General features: G+C 46.8%; 11 non-coding genes across 11 annotated transcripts; all 11 read right to left on the bottom strand.

Moving 5' to 3' along the window:
- Positions 1–240: 240 nt before the first annotated feature.
- LOC141058536 (U2 spliceosomal RNA) lies at positions 241–431 on the bottom strand. Its single transcript, XR_012222225.1, has one exon. It is a non-coding gene; the product is annotated as a U2 spliceosomal RNA (small nuclear RNA).
- Positions 432–2,005: 1,574 nt separating this feature from the next.
- LOC141058535 (U2 spliceosomal RNA) lies at positions 2,006–2,196 on the bottom strand. The gene has a single exon (XR_012222224.1). It is a non-coding gene; the product is annotated as a U2 spliceosomal RNA (small nuclear RNA).
- Positions 2,197–3,770: 1,574 nt separating this feature from the next.
- On the bottom strand, positions 3,771–3,961 carry LOC141058534 (U2 spliceosomal RNA). Its single transcript, XR_012222223.1, has one exon. It is a non-coding gene; the product is annotated as a U2 spliceosomal RNA (small nuclear RNA).
- A 1,574-nt stretch (positions 3,962–5,535) lies between these two features.
- Positions 5,536–5,726, bottom strand: LOC141058533 (U2 spliceosomal RNA). Its single transcript, XR_012222222.1, has one exon. It is a non-coding gene; the product is annotated as a U2 spliceosomal RNA (small nuclear RNA).
- Positions 5,727–7,301: 1,575 nt separating this feature from the next.
- LOC141058532 (U2 spliceosomal RNA) lies at positions 7,302–7,492 on the bottom strand. The gene has a single exon (XR_012222221.1). It is a non-coding gene; the product is annotated as a U2 spliceosomal RNA (small nuclear RNA).
- Positions 7,493–9,066: 1,574 nt separating this feature from the next.
- LOC141058531 (U2 spliceosomal RNA) lies at positions 9,067–9,257 on the bottom strand. Its single transcript, XR_012222220.1, has one exon. It is a non-coding gene; the product is annotated as a U2 spliceosomal RNA (small nuclear RNA).
- Positions 9,258–10,831: 1,574 nt separating this feature from the next.
- Positions 10,832–11,022, bottom strand: LOC141058530 (U2 spliceosomal RNA). The gene has a single exon (XR_012222219.1). It is a non-coding gene; the product is annotated as a U2 spliceosomal RNA (small nuclear RNA).
- Positions 11,023–12,596: 1,574 nt separating this feature from the next.
- On the bottom strand, positions 12,597–12,787 carry LOC141058529 (U2 spliceosomal RNA). The gene has a single exon (XR_012222218.1). It is a non-coding gene; the product is annotated as a U2 spliceosomal RNA (small nuclear RNA).
- Positions 12,788–14,361: 1,574 nt separating this feature from the next.
- On the bottom strand, positions 14,362–14,552 carry LOC141058528 (U2 spliceosomal RNA). Its single transcript, XR_012222217.1, has one exon. It is a non-coding gene; the product is annotated as a U2 spliceosomal RNA (small nuclear RNA).
- Positions 14,553–16,126: 1,574 nt separating this feature from the next.
- LOC141058525 (U2 spliceosomal RNA) lies at positions 16,127–16,317 on the bottom strand. The gene has a single exon (XR_012222215.1). It is a non-coding gene; the product is annotated as a U2 spliceosomal RNA (small nuclear RNA).
- A 1,574-nt stretch (positions 16,318–17,891) lies between these two features.
- LOC141058524 (U2 spliceosomal RNA) lies at positions 17,892–18,082 on the bottom strand. The gene has a single exon (XR_012222214.1). It is a non-coding gene; the product is annotated as a U2 spliceosomal RNA (small nuclear RNA).
- Between the last annotated feature and the right edge of the window lie 1,249 nt (positions 18,083–19,331).

Here is a 19,331-nt window from a genome sequence, read left to right as displayed (position 1 = left end):
AATACAGTGCAATGCCTCCCATATAGCGGTGAATAAGAGTAGTAGTAGTAGTAGTAGTAGTAGTAGTAGAAGAGTTGGTCAAGTTAAATCAAGGCTAAGGAATTGGAAATGTGCAACTTGGACCAAGAAAAACTAATTGCAGAGCAGCGACATTGGAAAAAAGCATTCAAATCATGCTTTGAAAACACTACTTGCTTATCCCGATTTCAATTCAATCTGTCTTTGGAAACCGCTTAAGAGAGTGAGTGCACCATTCCCAGAGAAACTGCCATACTGGGCTGATACGTGGAGTGAAGTGAGCAAGCTCTTTTTCCATCTCCCTGTTCTAAAAATCCATTTAATATATGGTCCCCAGATAGGGGACGTATCAGATATTAAACTGATAAGAACAGATACTACACTTGATCTTAGCCAAAAGGCCGAGAAGCGATAACCAGAAATGGTTTGCCGCTTGCAAGGCCACAGGGCTTAAGACAGGCACCCATTGTGGAGAATGACACAGACACCACCCTGAGGAAGACATTCAAACCAAGTCTGGGCGCATAACAAAAGCGCAGGCGGCTGATTTTTTTTTTTTTTTTTTCCCCCAGGATTCCACTCCACGCGCTTTTAATTTGCATAGGCCAACCCCTTTTTTGTTAGGCCACCCTCCCCTCACGGTCAAACGCGCTTCAGTACTAGGAAAGAGGCCAGAGGAGCACTGCTCCTACACCGCCCCCTCTACTACCCTCCCTAAATGAAAGGTCTTGCTTTAAGGCTGTGTGCACACGCTGCGGATTGGCCGCTACAGACACGCAGCAGTTTTAGCTGCGGTGTACAGTACCATTCATTTGAATGGGTAAAAAAAAACGCTGTGCCGACGCTGCGGAAAAAACCGCGCGGATTTGCTGCGGTTTTGAATCCGCAGAAAGAATTGCATGTCAATTCTTTCTGTGGAAAACGCTGCGGGTTCCTATCTCCACCATTGTGGAGATAGTGAATCCGCAGGACCAAACCGCAGGCAAAACCGCAGATAATCCGCAGGTCTTTGGACCTGCGGATTATCTGCGGTTTTTGCTAAATCCGTGCGGATTAATCCGCAGCGGAATCCGCAGCGTGTGAACGTGGCCTAACTCTCCTGGTGCCAGATATTGTAACCAGGAGGCGAGCATGGCCCACCTGTCTGCTCAGGCTCACTCAGCAGACTGAAGCTGAATACTACTGCGCAGCTGCTACAGACTGTGGGCTGCCCATTGTGACACGTGGTCCCATTGTGAGACGTGGTCGAACACATCCAAGCATTGTGTGCTATGAATGGCATGATTCCTATCACAGTGTTCCATGGATGGACACATCCTATTTACTGCAGGCAAGCAGCGCACCTAGCTGCTGCTGCTGCTACAAGCCACTAGAATACCGTCCGTCTGTCAGACAGGTGGACGTAGGCAGAACATTCAAATAACTCGCCAGATAAATCGTTGCTTTTCCATTTTATTCATATATGAATTAATTCAAAATTGAACAGTAAATTTCAAAGTTGGAAGGCCACAAGAGGGGGACAATGTTTCAAAAATGAAGCGACATATCATTGCATGAGGGATGTGGTAGGAATTGAATGCTTGAATTAAGACTGGGGAAGTTCTGAGGCGAAGGGGCTGCAGGCCTTGTAGCAGGTGGGTGTGCAGAAATGTAGCTATCCAAAGCCAAACACATTACTGCAGCTTGTCACACCTATACCTACCAAACAGCAAAGGCCAAGATAGATCATTATTTTACGGACACATTGAATACAGTGCAATGCCTCCCATATAGCGGTGAATAAGAGTAGTAGTAGTAGTAGTAGTAGTAGTAGTAGAAGAGTTGGTCAAGTTAAATCAAGGCTAAGGAATTGGAAATGTGCAACTTGGACCAAGAAAAACTAATTGCAGAGCAGCGACATTGGAAAAAAGCATTCAAATCATGCTTTGAAAACACTACTTGCTTATCCCGATTTCAATTCAATCTGTCTTTGGAAACCGCTTAAGAGAGTGAGTGCACCATTCCCAGAGAAACTGCCATACTGGGCTGATACGTGGAGTGAAGTGAGCAAGCTCTTTTTCCATCTCCCTGTTCTAAAAATCCATTTAATATATGGTCCCCAGATAGGGGACGTATCAGATATTAAACTGATAAGAACAGATACTACACTTGATCTTAGCCAAAAGGCCGAGAAGCGATAACCAGAAATGGTTTGCCGCTTGCAAGGCCACAGGGCTTAAGACAGGCACCCATTGTGGAGAATGACACAGACACCACCCTGAGGAAGACATTCAAACCAAGTCTGGGCGCATAACAAAAGCGCAGGCGGCTGATTTTTTTTTTTTTTTTTTCCCCCAGGATTCCACTCCACGCGCTTTTAATTTGCATAGGCCAACCCCTTTTTTGTTAGGCCACCCTCCCCTCACGGTCAAACGCGCTTCAGTACTAGGAAAGAGGCCAGAGGAGCACTGCTCCTACACCGCCCCCTCTACTACCCTCCCTAAATGAAAGGTCTTGCTTTAAGGCTGTGTGCACACGCTGCGGATTGGCCGCTACAGACACGCAGCAGTTTTAGCTGCGGTGTACAGTACCATTCATTTGAATGGGTAAAAAAAAACGCTGTGCCGACGCTGCGGAAAAAACCGCGCGGATTTGCTGCGGTTTTGAATCCGCAGAAAGAATTGCATGTCAATTCTTTCTGTGGAAAACGCTGCGGGTTCCTATCTCCACCATTGTGGAGATAGTGAATCCGCAGGACCAAACCGCAGGCAAAACCGCAGATAATCCGCAGGTCTTTGGACCTGCGGATTATCTGCGGTTTTTGCTAAATCCGTGCGGATTAATCCGCAGCGGAATCCGCAGCGTGTGAACGTGGCCTAACTCTCCTGGTGCCAGATATTGTAACCAGGAGGCGAGCATGGCCCACCTGTCTGCTCAGGCTCACTCAGCAGACTGAAGCTGAATACTACTGCGCAGCTGCTACAGACTGTGGGCTGCCCATTGTGACACGTGGTCCCATTGTGAGACGTGGTCGAACACATCCAAGCATTGTGTGCTATGAATGGCATGATTCCTATCACAGTGTTCCATGGATGGACACATCCTATTTACTGCAGGCAAGCAGCGCACCTAGCTGCTGCTGCTGCTACAAGCCACTAGAATACCGTCCGTCTGTCAGACAGGTGGACGTAGGCAGAACATTCAAATAACTCGCCAGATAAATCGTTGCTTTTCCATTTTATTCATATATGAATTAATTCAAAATTGAACAGTAAATTTCAAAGTTGGAAGGCCACAAGAGGGGGACAATGTTTCAAAAATGAAGCGACATATCATTGCATGAGGGATGTGGTAGGAATTGAATGCTTGAATTAAGACTGGGGAAGTTCTGAGGCGAAGGGGCTGCAGGCCTTGTAGCAGGTGGGTGTGCAGAAATGTAGCTATCCAAAGCCAAACACATTACTGCAGCTTGTCACACCTATACCTACCAAACAGCAAAGGCCAAGATAGATCATTATTTTACGGACACATTGAATACAGTGCAATGCCTCCCATATAGCGGTGAATAAGAGTAGTAGTAGTAGTAGTAGTAGTAGTAGTAGAAGAGTTGGTCAAGTTAAATCAAGGCTAAGGAATTGGAAATGTGCAACTTGGACCAAGAAAAACTAATTGCAGAGCAGCGACATTGGAAAAAAGCATTCAAATCATGCTTTGAAAACACTACTTGCTTATCCCGATTTCAATTCAATCTGTCTTTGGAAACCGCTTAAGAGAGTGAGTGCACCATTCCCAGAGAAACTGCCATACTGGGCTGATACGTGGAGTGAAGTGAGCAAGCTCTTTTTCCATCTCCCTGTTCTAAAAATCCATTTAATATATGGTCCCCAGATAGGGGACGTATCAGATATTAAACTGATAAGAACAGATACTACACTTGATCTTAGCCAAAAGGCCGAGAAGCGATAACCAGAAATGGTTTGCCGCTTGCAAGGCCACAGGGCTTAAGACAGGCACCCATTGTGGAGAATGACACAGACACCACCCTGAGGAAGACATTCAAACCAAGTCTGGGCGCATAACAAAAGCGCAGGCGGCTGATTTTTTTTTTTTTTTTTTCCCCCAGGATTCCACTCCACGCGCTTTTAATTTGCATAGGCCAACCCCTTTTTTGTTAGGCCACCCTCCCCTCACGGTCAAACGCGCTTCAGTACTAGGAAAGAGGCCAGAGGAGCACTGCTCCTACACCGCCCCCTCTACTACCCTCCCTAAATGAAAGGTCTTGCTTTAAGGCTGTGTGCACACGCTGCGGATTGGCCGCTACAGACACGCAGCAGTTTTAGCTGCGGTGTACAGTACCATTCATTTGAATGGGTAAAAAAAAACGCTGTGCCGACGCTGCGGAAAAAACCGCGCGGATTTGCTGCGGTTTTGAATCCGCAGAAAGAATTGCATGTCAATTCTTTCTGTGGAAAACGCTGCGGGTTCCTATCTCCACCATTGTGGAGATAGTGAATCCGCAGGACCAAACCGCAGGCAAAACCGCAGATAATCCGCAGGTCTTTGGACCTGCGGATTATCTGCGGTTTTTGCTAAATCCGTGCGGATTAATCCGCAGCGGAATCCGCAGCGTGTGAACGTGGCCTAACTCTCCTGGTGCCAGATATTGTAACCAGGAGGCGAGCATGGCCCACCTGTCTGCTCAGGCTCACTCAGCAGACTGAAGCTGAATACTACTGCGCAGCTGCTACAGACTGTGGGCTGCCCATTGTGACACGTGGTCCCATTGTGAGACGTGGTCGAACACATCCAAGCATTGTGTGCTATGAATGGCATGATTCCTATCACAGTGTTCCATGGATGGACACATCCTATTTACTGCAGGCAAGCAGCGCACCTAGCTGCTGCTGCTGCTACAAGCCACTAGAATACCGTCCGTCTGTCAGACAGGTGGACGTAGGCAGAACATTCAAATAACTCGCCAGATAAATCGTTGCTTTTCCATTTTATTCATATATGAATTAATTCAAAATTGAACAGTAAATTTCAAAGTTGGAAGGCCACAAGAGGGGGACAATGTTTCAAAAATGAAGCGACATATCATTGCATGAGGGATGTGGTAGGAATTGAATGCTTGAATTAAGACTGGGGAAGTTCTGAGGCGAAGGGGCTGCAGGCCTTGTAGCAGGTGGGTGTGCAGAAATGTAGCTATCCAAAGCCAAACACATTACTGCAGCTTGTCACACCTATACCTACCAAACAGCAAAGGCCAAGATAGATCATTATTTTACGGACACATTGAATACAGTGCAATGCCTCCCATATAGCGGTGAATAAGAGTAGTAGTAGTAGTAGTAGTAGTAGTAGTAGAAGAGTTGGTCAAGTTAAATCAAGGCTAAGGAATTGGAAATGTGCAACTTGGACCAAGAAAAACTAATTGCAGAGCAGCGACATTGGAAAAAAGCATTCAAATCATGCTTTGAAAACACTACTTGCTTATCCCGATTTCAATTCAATCTGTCTTTGGAAACCGCTTAAGAGAGTGAGTGCACCATTCCCAGAGAAACTGCCATACTGGGCTGATACGTGGAGTGAAGTGAGCAAGCTCTTTTTCCATCTCCCTGTTCTAAAAATCCATTTAATATATGGTCCCCAGATAGGGGACGTATCAGATATTAAACTGATAAGAACAGATACTACACTTGATCTTAGCCAAAAGGCCGAGAAGCGATAACCAGAAATGGTTTGCCGCTTGCAAGGCCACAGGGCTTAAGACAGGCACCCATTGTGGAGAATGACACAGACACCACCCTGAGGAAGACATTCAAACCAAGTCTGGGCGCATAACAAAAGCGCAGGCGGCTGATTTTTTTTTTTTTTTTTTCCCCCAGGATTCCACTCCACGCGCTTTTAATTTGCATAGGCCAACCCCTTTTTTGTTAGGCCACCCTCCCCTCACGGTCAAACGCGCTTCAGTACTAGGAAAGAGGCCAGAGGAGCACTGCTCCTACACCGCCCCCTCTACTACCCTCCCTAAATGAAAGGTCTTGCTTTAAGGCTGTGTGCACACGCTGCGGATTGGCCGCTACAGACACGCAGCAGTTTTAGCTGCGGTGTACAGTACCATTCATTTGAATGGGTAAAAAAAAACGCTGTGCCGACGCTGCGGAAAAAACCGCGCGGATTTGCTGCGGTTTTGAATCCGCAGAAAGAATTGCATGTCAATTCTTTCTGTGGAAAACGCTGCGGGTTCCTATCTCCACCATTGTGGAGATAGTGAATCCGCAGGACCAAACCGCAGGCAAAACCGCAGATAATCCGCAGGTCTTTGGACCTGCGGATTATCTGCGGTTTTTGCTAAATCCGTGCGGATTAATCCGCAGCGGAATCCGCAGCGTAGTGAACGTGGCCTAACTCTCCTGGTGCCAGATATTGTAACCAGGAGGCGAGCATGGCCCACCTGTCTGCTCAGGCTCACTCAGCAGACTGAAGCTGAATACTACTGCGCAGCTGCTACAGACTGTGGGCTGCCCATTGTGACACGTGGTCCCATTGTGAGACGTGGTCGAACACATCCAAGCATTGTGTGCTATGAATGGCATGATTCCTATCACAGTGTTCCATGGATGGACACATCCTATTTACTGCAGGCAAGCAGCGCACCTAGCTGCTGCTGCTGCTACAAGCCACTAGAATACCGTCCGTCTGTCAGACAGGTGGACGTAGGCAGAACATTCAAATAACTCGCCAGATAAATCGTTGCTTTTCCATTTTATTCATATATGAATTAATTCAAAATTGAACAGTAAATTTCAAAGTTGGAAGGCCACAAGAGGGGGACAATGTTTCAAAAATGAAGCGACATATCATTGCATGAGGGATGTGGTAGGAATTGAATGCTTGAATTAAGACTGGGGAAGTTCTGAGGCGAAGGGGCTGCAGGCCTTGTAGCAGGTGGGTGTGCAGAAATGTAGCTATCCAAAGCCAAACACATTACTGCAGCTTGTCACACCTATACCTACCAAACAGCAAAGGCCAAGATAGATCATTATTTTACGGACACATTGAATACAGTGCAATGCCTCCCATATAGCGGTGAATAAGAGTAGTAGTAGTAGTAGTAGTAGTAGTAGTAGAAGAGTTGGTCAAGTTAAATCAAGGCTAAGGAATTGGAAATGTGCAACTTGGACCAAGAAAAACTAATTGCAGAGCAGCGACATTGGAAAAAAGCATTCAAATCATGCTTTGAAAACACTACTTGCTTATCCCGATTTCAATTCAATCTGTCTTTGGAAACCGCTTAAGAGAGTGAGTGCACCATTCCCAGAGAAACTGCCATACTGGGCTGATACGTGGAGTGAAGTGAGCAAGCTCTTTTTCCATCTCCCTGTTCTAAAAATCCATTTAATATATGGTCCCCAGATAGGGGACGTATCAGATATTAAACTGATAAGAACAGATACTACACTTGATCTTAGCCAAAAGGCCGAGAAGCGATAACCAGAAATGGTTTGCCGCTTGCAAGGCCACAGGGCTTAAGACAGGCACCCATTGTGGAGAATGACACAGACACCACCCTGAGGAAGACATTCAAACCAAGTCTGGGCGCATAACAAAAGCGCAGGCGGCTGATTTTTTTTTTTTTTTTTTCCCCCAGGATTCCACTCCACGCGCTTTTAATTTGCATAGGCCAACCCCTTTTTTGTTAGGCCACCCTCCCCTCACGGTCAAACGCGCTTCAGTACTAGGAAAGAGGCCAGAGGAGCACTGCTCCTACACCGCCCCCTCTACTACCCTCCCTAAATGAAAGGTCTTGCTTTAAGGCTGTGTGCACACGCTGCGGATTGGCCGCTACAGACACGCAGCAGTTTTAGCTGCGGTGTACAGTACCATTCATTTGAATGGGTAAAAAAAAACGCTGTGCCGACGCTGCGGAAAAAACCGCGCGGATTTGCTGCGGTTTTGAATCCGCAGAAAGAATTGCATGTCAATTCTTTCTGTGGAAAACGCTGCGGGTTCCTATCTCCACCATTGTGGAGATAGTGAATCCGCAGGACCAAACCGCAGGCAAAACCGCAGATAATCCGCAGGTCTTTGGACCTGCGGATTATCTGCGGTTTTTGCTAAATCCGTGCGGATTAATCCGCAGCGGAATCCGCAGCGTGTGAACGTGGCCTAACTCTCCTGGTGCCAGATATTGTAACCAGGAGGCGAGCATGGCCCACCTGTCTGCTCAGGCTCACTCAGCAGACTGAAGCTGAATACTACTGCGCAGCTGCTACAGACTGTGGGCTGCCCATTGTGACACGTGGTCCCATTGTGAGACGTGGTCGAACACATCCAAGCATTGTGTGCTATGAATGGCATGATTCCTATCACAGTGTTCCATGGATGGACACATCCTATTTACTGCAGGCAAGCAGCGCACCTAGCTGCTGCTGCTGCTACAAGCCACTAGAATACCGTCCGTCTGTCAGACAGGTGGACGTAGGCAGAACATTCAAATAACTCGCCAGATAAATCGTTGCTTTTCCATTTTATTCATATATGAATTAATTCAAAATTGAACAGTAAATTTCAAAGTTGGAAGGCCACAAGAGGGGGACAATGTTTCAAAAATGAAGCGACATATCATTGCATGAGGGATGTGGTAGGAATTGAATGCTTGAATTAAGACTGGGGAAGTTCTGAGGCGAAGGGGCTGCAGGCCTTGTAGCAGGTGGGTGTGCAGAAATGTAGCTATCCAAAGCCAAACACATTACTGCAGCTTGTCACACCTATACCTACCAAACAGCAAAGGCCAAGATAGATCATTATTTTACGGACACATTGAATACAGTGCAATGCCTCCCATATAGCGGTGAATAAGAGTAGTAGTAGTAGTAGTAGTAGTAGTAGTAGAAGAGTTGGTCAAGTTAAATCAAGGCTAAGGAATTGGAAATGTGCAACTTGGACCAAGAAAAACTAATTGCAGAGCAGCGACATTGGAAAAAAGCATTCAAATCATGCTTTGAAAACACTACTTGCTTATCCCGATTTCAATTCAATCTGTCTTTGGAAACCGCTTAAGAGAGTGAGTGCACCATTCCCAGAGAAACTGCCATACTGGGCTGATACGTGGAGTGAAGTGAGCAAGCTCTTTTTCCATCTCCCTGTTCTAAAAATCCATTTAATATATGGTCCCCAGATAGGGGACGTATCAGATATTAAACTGATAAGAACAGATACTACACTTGATCTTAGCCAAAAGGCCGAGAAGCGATAACCAGAAATGGTTTGCCGCTTGCAAGGCCACAGGGCTTAAGACAGGCACCCATTGTGGAGAATGACACAGACACCACCCTGAGGAAGACATTCAAACCAAGTCTGGGCGCATAACAAAAGCGCAGGCGGCTGATTTTTTTTTTTTTTTTTTCCCCCAGGATTCCACTCCACGCGCTTTTAATTTGCATAGGCCAACCCCTTTTTTGTTAGGCCACCCTCCCCTCACGGTCAAACGCGCTTCAGTACTAGGAAAGAGGCCAGAGGAGCACTGCTCCTACACCGCCCCCTCTACTACCCTCCCTAAATGAAAGGTCTTGCTTTAAGGCTGTGTGCACACGCTGCGGATTGGCCGCTACAGACACGCAGCAGTTTTAGCTGCGGTGTACAGTACCATTCATTTGAATGGGTAAAAAAAAACGCTGTGCCGACGCTGCGGAAAAAACCGCGCGGATTTGCTGCGGTTTTGAATCCGCAGAAAGAATTGCATGTCAATTCTTTCTGTGGAAAACGCTGCGGGTTCCTATCTCCACCATTGTGGAGATAGTGAATCCGCAGGACCAAACCGCAGGCAAAACCGCAGATAATCCGCAGGTCTTTGGACCTGCGGATTATCTGCGGTTTTTGCTAAATCCGTGCGGATTAATCCGCAGCGGAATCCGCAGCGTGTGAACGTGGCCTAACTCTCCTGGTGCCAGATATTGTAACCAGGAGGCGAGCATGGCCCACCTGTCTGCTCAGGCTCACTCAGCAGACTGAAGCTGAATACTACTGCGCAGCTGCTACAGACTGTGGGCTGCCCATTGTGACACGTGGTCCCATTGTGAGACGTGGTCGAACACATCCAAGCATTGTGTGCTATGAATGGCATGATTCCTATCACAGTGTTCCATGGATGGACACATCCTATTTACTGCAGGCAAGCAGCGCACCTAGCTGCTGCTGCTGCTACAAGCCACTAGAATACCGTCCGTCTGTCAGACAGGTGGACGTAGGCAGAACATTCAAATAACTCGCCAGATAAATCGTTGCTTTTCCATTTTATTCATATATGAATTAATTCAAAATTGAACAGTAAATTTCAAAGTTGGAAGGCCACAAGAGGGGGACAATGTTTCAAAAATGAAGCGACATATCATTGCATGAGGGATGTGGTAGGAATTGAATGCTTGAATTAAGACTGGGGAAGTTCTGAGGCGAAGGGGCTGCAGGCCTTGTAGCAGGTGGGTGTGCAGAAATGTAGCTATCCAAAGCCAAACACATTACTGCAGCTTGTCACACCTATACCTACCAAACAGCAAAGGCCAAGATAGATCATTATTTTACGGACACATTGAATACAGTGCAATGCCTCCCATATAGCGGTGAATAAGAGTAGTAGTAGTAGTAGTAGTAGTAGTAGTAGAAGAGTTGGTCAAGTTAAATCAAGGCTAAGGAATTGGAAATGTGCAACTTGGACCAAGAAAAACTAATTGCAGAGCAGCGACATTGGAAAAAAGCATTCAAATCATGCTTTGAAAACACTACTTGCTTATCCCGATTTCAATTCAATCTGTCTTTGGAAACCGCTTAAGAGAGTGAGTGCACCATTCCCAGAGAAACTGCCATACTGGGCTGATACGTGGAGTGAAGTGAGCAAGCTCTTTTTCCATCTCCCTGTTCTAAAAATCCATTTAATATATGGTCCCCAGATAGGGGACGTATCAGATATTAAACTGATAAGAACAGATACTACACTTGATCTTAGCCAAAAGGCCGAGAAGCGATAACCAGAAATGGTTTGCCGCTTGCAAGGCCACAGGGCTTAAGACAGGCACCCATTGTGGAGAATGACACAGACACCACCCTGAGGAAGACATTCAAACCAAGTCTGGGCGCATAACAAAAGCGCAGGCGGCTGATTTTTTTTTTTTTTTTTTCCCCCAGGATTCCACTCCACGCGCTTTTAATTTGCATAGGCCAACCCCTTTTTTGTTAGGCCACCCTCCCCTCACGGTCAAACGCGCTTCAGTACTAGGAAAGAGGCCAGAGGAGCACTGCTCCTACACCGCCCCCTCTACTACCCTCCCTAAATGAAAGGTCTTGCTTTAAGGCTGTGTGCACACGCTGCGGATTGGCCGCTACAGACACGCAGCAGTTTTAGCTGCGGTGTACAGTACCATTCATTTGAATGGGTAAAAAAAAACGCTGTGCCGACGCTGCGGAAAAAACCGCGCGGATTTGCTGCGGTTTTGAATCCGCAGAAAGAATTGCATGTCAATTCTTTCTGTGGAAAACGCTGCGGGTTCCTATCTCCACCATTGTGGAGATAGTGAATCCGCAGGACCAAACCGCAGGCAAAACCGCAGATAATCCGCAGGTCTTTGGACCTGCGGATTATCTGCGGTTTTTGCTAAATCCGTGCGGATTAATCCGCAGCGGAATCCGCAGCGTGTGAACGTGGCCTAACTCTCCTGGTGCCAGATATTGTAACCAGGAGGCGAGCATGGCCCACCTGTCTGCTCAGGCTCACTCAGCAGACTGAAGCTGAATACTACTGCGCAGCTGCTACAGACTGTGGGCTGCCCATTGTGACACGTGGTCCCATTGTGAGACGTGGTCGAACACATCCAAGCATTGTGTGCTATGAATGGCATGATTCCTATCACAGTGTTCCATGGATGGACACATCCTATTTACTGCAGGCAAGCAGCGCACCTAGCTGCTGCTGCTGCTACAAGCCACTAGAATACCGTCCGTCTGTCAGACAGGTGGACGTAGGCAGAACATTCAAATAACTCGCCAGATAAATCGTTGCTTTTCCATTTTATTCATATATGAATTAATTCAAAATTGAACAGTAAATTTCAAAGTTGGAAGGCCACAAGAGGGGGACAATGTTTCAAAAATGAAGCGACATATCATTGCATGAGGGATGTGGTAGGAATTGAATGCTTGAATTAAGACTGGGGAAGTTCTGAGGCGAAGGGGCTGCAGGCCTTGTAGCAGGTGGGTGTGCAGAAATGTAGCTATCCAAAGCCAAACACATTACTGCAGCTTGTCACACCTATACCTACCAAACAGCAAAGGCCAAGATAGATCATTATTTTACGGACACATTGAATACAGTGCAATGCCTCCCATATAGCGGTGAATAAGAGTAGTAGTAGTAGTAGTAGTAGTAGTAGTAGAAGAGTTGGTCAAGTTAAATCAAGGCTAAGGAATTGGAAATGTGCAACTTGGACCAAGAAAAACTAATTGCAGAGCAGCGACATTGGAAAAAAGCATTCAAATCATGCTTTGAAAACACTACTTGCTTATCCCGATTTCAATTCAATCTGTCTTTGGAAACCGCTTAAGAGAGTGAGTGCACCATTCCCAGAGAAACTGCCATACTGGGCTGATACGTGGAGTGAAGTGAGCAAGCTCTTTTTCCATCTCCCTGTTCTAAAAATCCATTTAATATATGGTCCCCAGATAGGGGACGTATCAGATATTAAACTGATAAGAACAGATACTACACTTGATCTTAGCCAAAAGGCCGAGAAGCGATAACCAGAAATGGTTTGCCGCTTGCAAGGCCACAGGGCTTAAGACAGGCACCCATTGTGGAGAATGACACAGACACCACCCTGAGGAAGACATTCAAACCAAGTCTGGGCGCATAACAAAAGCGCAGGCGGCTGATTTTTTTTTTTTTTTTTTCCCCCAGGATTCCACTCCACGCGCTTTTAATTTGCATAGGCCAACCCCTTTTTTGTTAGGCCACCCTCCCCTCACGGTCAAACGCGCTTCAGTACTAGGAAAGAGGCCAGAGGAGCACTGCTCCTACACCGCCCCCTCTACTACCCTCCCTAAATGAAAGGTCTTGCTTTAAGGCTGTGTGCACACGCTGCGGATTGGCCGCTACAGACACGCAGCAGTTTTAGCTGCGGTGTACAGTACCATTCATTTGAATGGGTAAAAAAAAACGCTGTGCCGACGCTGCGGAAAAAACCGCGCGGATTTGCTGCGGTTTTGAATCCGCAGAAAGAATTGCATGTCAATTCTTTCTGTGGAAAACGCTGCGGGTTCCTATCTCCACCATTGTGGAGATAGTGAATCCGCAGGACCAAACCGCAGGCAAAACCGCAGATAATCCGCAGGTCTTTGGACCTGCGGATTATCTGCGGTTTTTGCTAAATCCGTGCGGATTAATCCGCAGCGGAATCCGCAGCGTGTGAACGTGGCCTAACTCTCCTGGTGCCAGATATTGTAACCAGGAGGCGAGCATGGCCCACCTGTCTGCTCAGGCTCACTCAGCAGACTGAAGCTGAATACTACTGCGCAGCTGCTACAGACTGTGGGCTGCCCATTGTGACACGTGGTCCCATTGTGAGACGTGGTCGAACACATCCAAGCATTGTGTGCTATGAATGGCATGATTCCTATCACAGTGTTCCATGGATGGACACATCCTATTTACTGCAGGCAAGCAGCGCACCTAGCTGCTGCTGCTGCTACAAGCCACTAGAATACCGTCCGTCTGTCAGACAGGTGGACGTAGGCAGAACATTCAAATAACTCGCCAGATAAATCGTTGCTTTTCCATTTTATTCATATATGAATTAATTCAAAATTGAACAGTAAATTTCAAAGTTGGAAGGCCACAAGAGGGGGACAATGTTTCAAAAATGAAGCGACATATCATTGCATGAGGGATGTGGTAGGAATTGAATGCTTGAATTAAGACTGGGGAAGTTCTGAGGCGAAGGGGCTGCAGGCCTTGTAGCAGGTGGGTGTGCAGAAATGTAGCTATCCAAAGCCAAACACATTACTGCAGCTTGTCACACCTATACCTACCAAACAGCAAAGGCCAAGATAGATCATTATTTTACGGACACATTGAATACAGTGCAATGCCTCCCATATAGCGGTGAATAAGAGTAGTAGTAGTAGTAGTAGTAGTAGTAGTAGAAGAGTTGGTCAAGTTAAATCAAGGCTAAGGAATTGGAAATGTGCAACTTGGACCAAGAAAAACTAATTGCAGAGCAGCGACATTGGAAAAAAGCATTCAAATCATGCTTTGAAAACACTACTTGCTTATCCCGATTTCAATTCAATCTGTCTTTGGAAACCGCTTAAGAGAGTGAGTGCACCATTCCCAGAGAAACTGCCATACTGGGCTGATACGTGGAGTGAAGTGAGCAAGCTCTTTTTCCATCTCCCTGTTCTAAAAATCCATTTAATATATGGTCCCCAGATAGGGGACGTATCAGATATTAAACTGATAAGAACAGATACTACACTTGATCTTAGCCAAAAGGCCGAGAAGCGATAACCAGAAATGGTTTGCCGCTTGCAAGGCCACAGGGCTTAAGACAGGCACCCATTGTGGAGAATGACACAGACACCACCCTGAGGAAGACATTCAAACCAAGTCTGGGCGCATAACAAAAGCGCAGGCGGCTGATTTTTTTTTTTTTTTTTTCCCCCAGGATTCCACTCCACGCGCTTTTAATTTGCATAGGCCAACCCCTTTTTTGTTAGGCCACCCTCCCCTCACGGTCAAACGCGCTTCAGTACTAGGAAAGAGGCCAGAGGAGCACTGCTCCTACACCGCCCCCTCTACTACCCTCCCTAAATGAAAGGTCTTGCTTTAAGGCTGTGTGCACACGCTGCGGATTGGCCGCTACAGACACGCAGCAGTTTTAGCTGCGGTGTACAGTACCATTCATTTGAATGGGTAAAAAAAAACGCTGTGCCGACGCTGCGGAAAAAACCGCGCGGATTTGCTGCGGTTTTGAATCCGCAGAAAGAATTGCATGTCAATTCTTTCTGTGGAAAACGCTGCGGGTTCCTATCTCCACCATTGTGGAGATAGTGAATCCGCAGGACCAAACCGCAGGCAAAACCGCAGATAATCCGCAGGTCTTTGGACCTGCGGATTATCTGCGGTTTTTGCTAAATCCGTGCGGATTAATCCGCAGCGGAATCCGCAGCGTGTGAACGTGGCCTAACTCTCCTGGTGCCAGATATTGTAACCAGGAGGCGAGCATGGCCCACCTGTCTGCTCAGGCTCACTCAGCAGACTGAAGCTGAATACTACTGCGCAGCTGCTACAGACTGTGGGCTGCCCATTGTGACACGTGGTCCCATTGTGAGACGTGGTCGAACACATCCAAGCATTGTGTGCTATGAATGGCATGATTCCTATCACAGTGTTCCATGGATGGACACATCCTATTTACTGCAGGCAAGCAGCGCACCTAGCTGCTGCTGCTGCTACAAGCCACTAGAATACCGTCCGTCTGTCAGACAGGTGGACGTAGGCAGAACATTCAAATAACTCGCCAGATAAATCGTTGCTTTTCCATTTTATTCATATATGAATTAATTCAAAATTGAACAGTAAATTTCAAAGTTGGAAGGCCACAAGAGGGGGACAATGTTTCAAAAATGAAGCGACATATCATTGCATGAGGGATGTGGTAGGAATTGAATGCTTGAATTAAGACTGGGGAAGTTCTGAGGCGAAGGGGCTGCAGGCCTTGTAGCAGGTGGGTGTGCAGAAATGTAGCTATCCAAAGCCAAACACATTACTGCAGCTTGTCACACCTATACCTACCAAACAGCAAAGGCCAAGATAGATCATTATTTTACGGACACATTGAATACAGTGCAATGCCTCCCATATAGCGGTGAATAAGAGTAGTAGTAGTAGTAGTAGTAGTAGTAGTAGAAGAGTTGGTCAAGTTAAATCAAGGCTAAGGAATTGGAAATGTGCAACTTGGACCAAGAAAAACTAATTGCAGAGCAGCGACATTGGAAAAAAGCATTCAAATCATGCTTTGAAAACACTACTTGCTTATCCCGATTTCAATTCAATCTGTCTTTGGAAACCGCTTAAGAGAGTGAGTGCACCATTCCCAGAGAAACTGCCATACTGGGCTGATACGTGGAGTGAAGTGAGCAAGCTCTTTTTCCATCTCCCTGTTCTAAAAATCCATTTAATATATGGTCCCCAGATAGGGGACGTATCAGATATTAAACTGATAAGAACAGATACTACACTTGATCTTAGCCAAAAGGCCGAGAAGCGATAACCAGAAATGGTTTGCCGCTTGCAAGGCCACAGGGCTTAAGACAGGCACCCATTGTGGAGAATGACACAGACACCACCCTGAGGAAGACATTCAAACCAAGTCTGGGCGCATAACAAAAGCGCAGGCGGCTGATTTTTTTTTTTTTTTTTTCCCCCAGGATTCCACTCCACGCGCTTTTAATTTGCATAGGCCAACCCCTTTTTTGTTAGGCCACCCTCCCCTCACGGTCAAACGCGCTTCAGTACTAGGAAAGAGGCCAGAGGAGCACTGCTCCTACACCGCCCCCTCTACTACCCTCCCTAAATGAAAGGTCTTGCTTTAAGGCTGTGTGCACACGCTGCGGATTGGCCGCTACAGACACGCAGCAGTTTTAGCTGCGGTGTACAGTACCATTCATTTGAATGGGTAAAAAAAAACGCTGTGCCGACGCTGCGGAAAAAACCGCGCGGATTTGCTGCGGTTTTGAATCCGCAGAAAGAATTGCATGTCAATTCTTTCTGTGGAAAACGCTGCGGGTTCCTATCTCCACCATTGTGGAGATAGTGAATCCGCAGGACCAAACCGCAGGCAAAACCGCAGATAATCCGCAGGTCTTTGGACCTGCGGATTATCTGCGGTTTTTGCTAAATCCGTGCGGATTAATCCGCAGCGGAATCCGCAGCGTGTGAACGTGGCCTAACTCTCCTGGTGCCAGATATTGTAACCAGGAGGCGAGCATGGCCCACCTGTCTGCTCAGGCTCACTCAGCAGACTGAAGCTGAATACTACTGCGCAGCTGCTACAGACTGTGGGCTGCCCATTGTGACACGTGGTCCCATTGTGAGACGTGGTCGAACACATCCAAGCATTGTGTGCTATGAATGGCATGATTCCTATCACAGTGTTCCATGGATGGACACATCCTATTTACTGCAGGCAAGCAGCGCACCTAGCTGCTGCTGCTGCTACAAGCCACTAGAATACCGTCCGTCTGTCAGACAGGTGGACGTAGGCAGAACATTCAAATAACTCGCCAGATAAATCGTTGCTTTTCCATTTTATTCATATATGAATTAATTCAAAATTGAACAGTAAATTTCAAAGTTGGAAGGCCACAAGAGGGGGACAATGTTTCAAAAATGAAGCGACATATCATTGCATGAGGGATGTGGTAGGAATTGAATGCTTGAATTAAGACTGGGGAAGTTCTGAGGCGAAGGGGCTGCAGGCCTTGTAGCAGGTGGGTGTGCAGAAATGTAGCTATCCAAAGCCAAACACATTACTGCAGCTTGTCACACCTATACCTACCAAACAGCAAAGGCCAAGATAGATCATTATTTTACGGACACATTGAATACAGTGCAATGCCTCCCATATAGCGGTGAATAAGAGTAGTAGTAGTAGTAGTAGTAGTAGTAGTAGAAGAGTTGGTCAAGTTAAATCAAGGCTAAGGAATTGGAAATGTGCAACTTGGACCAAGAAAAACTAATTGCAGAGCAGCGACATTGGAAAAAAGCATTCAAATCATGCTTTGAAAACACTACTTGCTTATCCCGATTTCAATTCAATCTGTCTTTGGAAACCGCTTAAGAGAGTGAGTGCACCATTCCCAGAGAAACTGCCATACTGGGCTGATACGTGGAGTGAAGTGAGCAAGCTCTTTTTCCATCTCCCTGTTCTAAAAATCCATTTAATATATGGTCCCCAGATAGGGGACGTATCAGATATTAAACTGATAAGAACAGATACTACACTTGATCTTAGCCAAAAGGCCGAGAAGCGATAACCAGAAATGGTTTGCCGCTTGCAAGGCCACAGGGCTTAAGACAGGCACCCATTGTGGAGAATGACACAGACACCACCCTGAGGAAGACATTCAAACCAAGTCTGGGCGCATAACAAAAGCGCAGGCGGCTGATTTTTTTTTTTTTTTTTTCCCCCAGGATTCCACTCCACGCGCTTTTAATTTGCATAGGCCAACCCCTTTTTTGTTAGGCCACCCTCCCCTCACGGTCAAACGCGCTTCAGTACTAGGAAAGAGGCCAGAGGAGCACTGCTCCTACACCGCCCCCTCTACTACCCTCCCTAAATGAAAGGTCTTGCTTTAAGGCTGTGTGCACACGCTGCGGATTGGCCGCTACAGACACGCAGCAGTTTTAGCTGCGGTGTACAGTACCATTCATTTGAATGGGTAAAAAAAAACGCTGTGCCGACGCTGCGGAAAAAACCGCGCGGATTTGCTGCGGTTTTGAATCCGCAGAAAGAATTGCATGTCAATTCTTTCTGTGGAAAACGCTGCGGGTTCCTATCTCCACCATTGTGGAGATAGTGAATCCGCAGGACCAAACCGCAGGCAAAACCGCAGATAATCCGCAGGTCTTTGGACCTGCGGATTATCTGCGGTTTTTGCTAAATCCGTGCGGATTAATCCGCAGCGGAATCCGCAGCGTGTGAACGTGGCCTAACTCTCCTGGTGCCAGATATTGTAACCAGGAGGCGAGCATGGCCCACCTGTCTGCTCAGGCTCACTCAGCAGACTGAAGCTGAATACTACTGCGCAGCTGCTACAGACTGTGGGCTGCCCATTGTGACACGTGGTCCCATTGTGAGACGTGGTCGAACACATCCAAGCATTGTGTGCTATGAATGGCATGATTCCTATCACAGTGTTCCATGGATGGACACATCCTATTTACTGCAGGCAAGCAGCGCACCTAGCTGCTGCTGCTGCTACAAGCCACTAGAATACCGTCCGTCTGTCAGACAGGTGGACGTAGGCAGAACATTCAAATAACTCGCCAGATAAATCGTTGCTTTTCCATTTTATTCATATATGAATTAATTCAAAATTGAACAGTAAATTTCAAAGTTGGAAGGCCACAAGAGGGGGACAATGTTTCAAAAATGAAGCGACATATCATTGCATGAGGGATGTGGTAGGAATTGAATGCTTGAATTAAGACTGGGGAAGTTCTGAGGCGAAGGGGCTGCAGGCCTTGTAGCAGGTGGGTGTGCAGAAATGTAGCTATCCAA

This window comes from Dendrobates tinctorius, unplaced genomic scaffold, assembly GCF_039654945.1.
Source record: "Dendrobates tinctorius isolate UK_male_01 unplaced genomic scaffold, ASM3965494v1 ptg000212l, whole genome shotgun sequence".
NCBI classification, from domain to species: domain Eukaryota; kingdom Metazoa; phylum Chordata; class Amphibia; order Anura; family Dendrobatidae; genus Dendrobates; species Dendrobates tinctorius.
The sequence above is the reverse complement of the archived record's forward strand: the minus strand, read 5'-3'. Positions and strand labels throughout refer to the sequence as shown.